The sequence below is a fragment of the Salvelinus sp. IW2-2015 genome, unplaced genomic scaffold, assembly GCF_002910315.2.
Source record: "Salvelinus sp. IW2-2015 unplaced genomic scaffold, ASM291031v2 Un_scaffold2865, whole genome shotgun sequence".
NCBI classification, from domain to species: Eukaryota; Metazoa; Chordata; class Actinopteri; order Salmoniformes; family Salmonidae; genus Salvelinus; species Salvelinus sp. IW2-2015.
Window position 1 is genome coordinate 57503 of NW_019944165.1, and position 7722 is coordinate 65224.

General features: G+C 45.3%; 1 long non-coding RNA gene across 2 annotated transcripts in view; it reads left to right on the top strand.

Annotated features, from left to right (window-relative positions):
* Positions 1 to 3693: 3693 nt before the first annotated feature.
* The window catches only part of LOC112074884 (uncharacterized), an 11084-nt gene continuing 7055 nt past the window's right edge, over positions 3694 to 7722 (top strand). Inside the window, exons 1-2 of one of the 2 annotated variants that reach the window (XR_002894864.2) lie at positions 3694 to 3761; positions 7424 to 7599. This is a non-coding gene — a long non-coding RNA (uncharacterized lncRNA). Of the gene's footprint in view, positions 3762 to 7410; positions 7600 to 7722 lie in introns of those variants that run through there. The other variant, XR_002894863.2, reaches the window with a different exon arrangement.

Consider the following 7722-nt stretch of genomic DNA (forward strand, 5'->3'; position numbering starts at 1 on the left):
ACTACCCTGGTGTCAGAACTGGGAATCCCCCATTCCCATGGACATCAGAGCGCTGGGTGGGCGCTCTATTGGCAGAGTCACCCACAATACAATTCCTATCAACCTGCGAATGTCAGGTAACAACAGTGAGTCCATGCAATTTCTGCTCATCGAATCTCCTCAGGTACCCTTGGTTTTGGGGTTTACATGGCTCCAGAGATACAATCGCCTTATCGACTGGACTGTAGGTTCTATCACGTGTTGGAGCCCATTCTGCCACACTCTTTGCCTGAAGTCAGCGTAGTCTGCCCCGGGACGTCTTCCTGCGGGCTTGGGATAAGCCTCGGACCTCTCCGCCGTTCCCGCAGAGTACAAGGACCTCCGGGAGGTTGTCAACAAGGCCCATGCCACATCGCTCCCTCCACATCGGCCCTATGACAGTGTTATCAACCTTCTCCCTGGTACTACACCACCTCAGGGGCGGCTTTATTCCCTGTCGGGTCCGGAGACCAAGGCGATGGAAAGGTACATTGAGGACTACCTTGCTGCAAGGTGTATCCGTCCTTCTGCCTCCCATGCCAGTGCAGGGTTTTTCTTTGTGAAGAAGAAGGACAAAACCCTGCACCCGTGTATCAACTACCAGAGCCTTAATGACATCACGGTTAAAAACTATTACCCGCTACCACTCATCGCCTCAGCTTTCGAGCCTCTCCAGGGGGCGACTATCTTCCCAAAGTTGGACCTTCGGAACGCCTACCATCTGGTGCGGATACAGGAAGGAAACGAGTGGAAGACAGACTTTAACACAACTAGCGGGCAATACGAATACCTGGTGATGCCATATCTCCACCATCTCCTTCCTAGGATACATCATCGCTGCAGGAAATATGCAGATGGATCTTGGCAAGGTGAGAGCGGTGGTGGATTGGCCTCAACCCACATACAGTGTGCAGCTGCAAAGCTTCCTGGGGCTTGGTCATTTCTACCACCGTTTCATCCGGGGTTACAGCACCCTTGCCTTACCCCCTTTCAGCACTCACCTCTGCCACATCCATGCATAGTGTGGACTGATCATAAGAACCTGGAATATCTCTGCACCACCAAGCGCCTCAACTCTAGGCAAGCTCGATGGGCCCTGCTATTCACTCGGTTCAACTTTACCATATCCTACCGCCCAGGGTCCAAGAATGTGAAGCCTGATGCGCTCTCACGCCTCTATAGCCCCACTACTACACTGTCGGACCTCGAAACCATCCTCCCTACCTCTTGTCTAGCGGCTGCACTCATATGGGATATAAAGAACCAGGCCTGCGAGGCGCAGCATTCCCAGCTGGACCCCGAAGATCTTATATATCAACAGCAGTCAATTATTAATTGTCACTTTTTTCAGTCTCATCCGAACGTCGTAAAATTATTGGTTATCGTCACGAACAAGTTAAATCAGCAACACAAAAATTGGCTTAATTATTATTGACTAAATACCTAAATAATCACACAGAATTACATATACACAGGATGGATCATCCATCGATTACTAATCATGTCATAAAATAAAGTCCCTAGCAGACGAAACCGATATGACGGCTGGTTACTCAAAGGGGGTTGGGTTTGAATAAAAGAGCGGGAAGACTGAGGGACAAAGGGGATTGGGTCTCTATCGGACCGTGAGAAGCTATGCTACCGTAAATACAGACTCTTATGCATTCTAAGAACCGCCCTTTCGGAAAAGGAAAATGCAAGATATATATTTACACTGAGCTGCGCTTCGATAGATGGGTCGAAGATGGAAGACTGGTTTGCCCAGCAGAGATCGCCCTTGTCCTTTGTCGAATCTTTCTGGTCATAGTGTTGTAGAGCGGATACGTTGAAGTACCCTGTCTTCTCATAGGATTGTCTGTGTTTAATATTGTCTTTATTAGGCCACGTATGTTTACAGCTGCAGCTGATAACTCAACGTCTAGGAGGTATCACTTCTTTAGTGAATAAGAGTTCATACCAAGTTGCCATACTCAGCTCGTGCTGTATTCTGGCTGGTCTAGTCGAAATTCATCCTTCCAGCGTGGTGATCGTCACCTCCACATTGAAATTAGCCCTTTTAAACATATGGACACCAGTCCTCACGTCGTCAGGAACTAAGGTTGACTTCCGTCAACGGGCTTTTGTATTGGGGGAGAGAAGGGCGTGTTTCATAGTTCTCAACCAATGTCTGTTCACTTGGGCGTGGCCACTGAGTGAGCATAGTTTACTTATGAAAGRAATTCTCATTTAGAACGTAAAATTACATTTAATATTTTCACAAATAGTTTCATATTTAAACATTTTAATTGCACAACAATTCCATGTGAATCTGATAACTAGAATGTGTAGACTTTCCAAAATAAAATGTATGTTGTCATCATGGGACATCAGATATAATGTCCCAGACACCAACTGATCTGACATCATATTCTTTAAGTACCAACGGACACTTTCAACTGGTTGGATTACAAAACAAGCCTCCTATATATGATTCTCAATCAGGGACAACGATTGACAGCTGCCTCTGTTTCTGTGTCCAGCCTAATATGGTTCTCAATCCGCGGCCAGCTGTCAATCGTTGTCCCTGATTGAGAATCATATATAGGAGGCTTGTTTTGTGTTGGGATTTTGTTGGTGATTGTTTCCTGTCTCTGTGTTTGTGTTCTGCACCAGATAGGTCTGTCTCGGTTTTCACATTTTGTTATTTTGTATAGTGTTCACGTATTCGTCTCTTTGTTTATTAAATATGTTGAACACTAGCAGCGCTGCATTTTGGTCCTCTCCTTCACCCCAGGAAGAAAACCGTGACACTTCCCAAGCACCACTGTGCAGTCAGACCCTTTAAATATTCTGTACCGCCAGGGCCACAATAATATGCTCCCACTGATTGTCTGAGTGTAACTCCCCATGGATCCAATGTTGCCAGCACTGCCACTACCTGGSTGGGGRACTCCAMTGGAATTCCAAATGGCTAGGTACGATGTTGTCAAGGTTTTCAMTYGCAGCTTTGAGAAATRCTTSTATATTGCTCACCAYTCCCAGGCTTTGTCTTTTGGACCCACCCTGCCAGACAGGCTCAGACTCTTAATCTCTGTTAACCCGTGCGGTGATGCTTCAGCCAGCAAGCAGACAAGCTAGCTAGATAGCTAAAGATATCTTAGTTAGATAGTATAATTAGGTTGTGAAGACTTGGTCGATATTAGCTACAGGTTTATAGTTTTTGGTAAGATTAACTCTGACTCTTTTGTCACCCAGCTGTTGGAGGAAAGCCTTTTCTCACAGGCATACCGTAACCTACCTTTCATTATGTAACGAGACCATTTCTACCTCTGTTAACCATGACAACATTGTTGGCCCTTGTTGTCACCCAGCTGTTGGAGGAAAGCCTTTTCTCACAGGCGTACKCTAACCTACCTTTCATTATGTAATGAGACCATCTCTGTTAACCCGGGCTTCATCCCAAATTCCACCATATTCCCTATATAGTGCTCTACTTTTGACCAGGGCCCATAGTGCTGTATAGGGAATAGGGTGCTTTTTGGGATGCAAAATAGGATTTCAGTTCAAACCCCTGTTTGCCACGTAGTATAGGGCGTTGCCGTCTCATAGCCAGCATCGTGGACACTCATTGGCTGAGACGGTGCTTGAGAACTGACCATATGTATGTTGCTATCACCTTTAGAGTGGAGGGGGCWGAGGGGAGTGTACAGTATGTTATGTTTAAAGGGGTAGAATGTACAACATTCAGAGGTTACAAAGCTGAGGTAAAGGACCGCCAATCCATCTTTCTATCTCTCACTCTCTCTGTAGTCTTTTCATTGTCTCTATTTGGTTTGTTTCTCTCAGAAATATCTTGGCTACTCTTTCTCTCTGTAGTTTTCTTCGTCTGTACTGGGTTCGTTTTTCTCAGAAGTATCTTGACTTCTCTCTCTCWCTTATTCTCTCTGTATGTGGCATGTGTATTTTCTCCCTGTCTCTCCTAGTTGTAATCCCTAAACTGATCGAGACCTTGAAATGGACATACATTGTTATTACATTGTTATGTGTGTATGTTTACGGTTTGAAGACGGTTTATGCTCTGTGACAAGCTCTCTCTTTAACCTCTACGGGNAATATCACATATGGAATCATGTAGTAGCCAAAAAAGTGTTAAACAAATCAAAATATATTTTATATTTAAGATTCTTCAAAGTTGCCACCTGTCACGGATCGCTAGGAGTGCTGGGTGTGGAGTCAGGCGCAGAGAGCAGTGCTTCCAATGAATACGTTTTATTCAGCTGGGTCCAGCCAACAACCAGGCAAAATGACCAATAAACCGATAAGTCCCCCAATCAGGGAAAATAATGACAGCAAACACAATAATACACCACTGACATAAAGGATTAGCCCGCACAACAGCAGGCGGGACCTGTGAGTTTAAATAGCCCCTAATTAACAACAAATAAGATACAGGTGAACACAATCAAGACAAAACCAACAGAAAAGAAAAAGGAATCGGTGGCAGCTAGTAGAACGGTGACGACGACCGCCGAGCGCCGCCCGAACAGGGAGAGGAGCCACCTTTGGTGGAAGTCGTGACACCACCCTTTGCTTTGATGACAGTTTAGCACACTCTTGGTATTCTCTAAACCAGTTTCCCCTGGATTGCTTTTCCAACAGTCTTGAAGGAGTTCCCACATATGCTGAGCACTTATTGGATGCTTTTCCTTCACTCTGCAGTCCAACTCATCCAAAACCATCCCAATTGGGTTGAGGTCGGGTGATTGGGGAGGACAGCAGTACTCCATCACTTTACATCGTCTTGGCACCGCTGAGAGGAATTATGACATGGGAAATCGACAACTACTCGTGGTGAAGATGGCATTGGTAGGTGTAGAGTCACTGGTTAGAGGGGGCAGTACATGGGCCCTGCTATTCACTCGGTTCAACTTTACCATCTCCTACCACCCAGGGTCCAAGAATGTGAAGCCTGATGCGCTCTCACGTCTCTATAACCCCACTACTACACTGTCGGACCCCGAGTCCATCCTCCCTACCTCTTGTCTAGCGGCTGCACTCATATGGGGTATAAAGAACCAGGCCTGCGAGGCGCAGCATTCTCAGCTGGACCCCGAAGATCTTATATATCAACAGCAGTCAATTATTAATTGTCACTTTATTCATTCTCATCTGAACGTCGTAAAATTCTTGGTTATCGTCACGAACCCTGGCTAACAAGTTAAATCAGCAATACAAAAATTGGCTTAATTATTATTGACTAAATACCTAAATAATCACACAAAATTACATATACACAGGATGGATCATACATCGATTACTAATCATGTCATAAAATAAAGTCCCTAGCAGACGAAACCGATATGACGGCTGGTTACTCAAAGGGGGTTGGGTTTGAATAAAAGAGCGGGAAGACTGAGGGACAAAGGGGATTGGGTCTCTATCGGACCGTGAGAAGCTATGCTACCGTAAATACAGACTCTTATGCATTCTAAGAACCGCCCTTTCGGAAAAGGAAAATGCAAGATATATATTTACACTGAGCTGCGCTTCGATAGATGGGTCGAAGATGGAAGACTGGTTTGCCCAGCAGAGATCGCCCTTGTCCTTTGTCGAATCTTTCTGGTCATAGTGTTGTAGAGCGGATACGTTGAAGTACCCTGTCTTCTCATAGGATTGTCTGTGTTTAATATTGTCTTTATTAGGCCACGTATGTTTACAGCTGCAGCTGATAACTCAACGTCTAGGAGGTATCACTTCTTTAGTGAATAAGAGTTCATACCAAGTTGCCATACTCAGCTCGTGCTGTATTCTGGCTGGTCTAGTCGAAATTCATCCTTCCAGCGTGGTGATCGTCACCTCCACATTGAAATTAGCCCTTTTAAACATATGGACACCAGTCCTCACGTCGTCAGGAACTAAGGTTGACTTCCGTCAACGGGCTTTTGTATTGGGGGAGAGAAGGGCGTGTTTCATAGTTCTCAACCAATGTCTGTTCACTTGGGCGTGGCCACTGAGTGAGCATAGTTTACTTATGAAAGRAATTCTCATTTAGAACGTAAAATTACATTTAATATTTTCACAAATAGTTTCATATTTAAACATTTTAATTGCACAACAATTCCATGTGAATCTGATAACTAGAATGTGTAGACTTTCCAAGATAAAATGTATGTTGTCCTATCATCAGATATAATGTCCCAGACACCAACTGATCTGACATCATATTCTTTAAGTACCAACGGACACTTTCAACTGGTTGGATTACAGAAATATTGTACCTTTCCCCAACCTTTTGATGTTACCATACTCTCTCTATGTTAACAAAGGGCTTTCCAAGAGTCCATTCTGTAGGGAGGAGAGAAAATGGGGAGAGGTATTTACGAGGGTCATAAACCTCATACAACAGGGCAATGTCATGACAGCAGGAATGAGAAGATTTGATTAACCAATATCTAGTCCTAGCTGGTGGAGCTCGGATATCCCCCCCAACACCCACACACGCTGGTCCCCCGTCGTGACCCATCTTCCCAAGCACCACTGTGCAGTCAGACCCTTTAAATATTCTGTACCGCCAGGGCCACAATAATATGCTCCCACTGATTGTCTGAGTGTAACTCCCCATGGATCCAATGTTGCCAGCACTGCCACTACCTGGSTGGGGRACTCCAMTGGAATTCCAAATGGCTAGGTACGATGTTGTCAAGGTTTTCAMTYGCAGCTTTGAGAAATRCTTSTATATTGCTCACCAYTCCCAGGCTTTGTCTTTTGGACCCACCCTGCCAGACAGGCTCAGACTCTTAATCTCTGTTAACCCGTGCGGTGATGCTTCAGCCAGCAAGCAGACAAGCTAGCTAGATAGCTAAAGATATCTTAGTTAGATAGTATAATTAGGTTGTGAAGACTTGGTCGATATTAGCTACAGGTTTATAGTTTTTGGTAAGATTAACTCTGACTCTTTTGTCACCCAGCTGTTGGAGGAAAGCCTTTTCTCACAGGCATACCGTAACCTACCTTTCATTATGTAACGAGACCATTTCTACCTCTGTTAACCATGACAACATTGTTGGCCCTTGTTGTCACCCAGCTGTTGGAGGAAAGCCTTTTCTCACAGGCGTACKCTAACCTACCTTTCATTATGTAATGAGACCATCTCTGTTAACCCGGGCTTCATCCCAAATTCCACCATATTCCCTATATAGTGCTCTACTTTTGACCAGGGCCCATAGTGCTGTATAGGGAATAGGGTGCTTTTTGGGATGCAAAATAGGATTTCAGTTCAAACCCCTGTTTGCCACGTAGTATAGGGCGTTGCCGTCTCATAGCCAGCATCGTGGACACTCATTGGCTGAGACGGTGCTTGAGAACTGACCATATGTATGTTGCTATCACCTTTAGAGTGGAGGGGGCCTTCCCTCCACGGATCAAGCCCTATCTGACTGAGAGACATGTCCTCCTCCTCTCTTCTGTGGTGCATGCTGGTGGTGTGTGTTCTGACTGTGGTCCAGATCTATGCAGCAGAGGAACGTAAGGTCCTCAAGGTGTCAACCTCAGAGCCAGCGACCTGAACAGCGCTTGTTCCAGACCCCTGATGCCTACGTCAAGGTAAATCTCTCCTCACCTGAGTCACCTGTCCACCATGATAGATGATGTGTGGTGATCTGTCTGGTGCAAAATAGCCAGGTGCCAGTGCTATACATTAGTAGATTAGATGAGGTGAGTCACCCT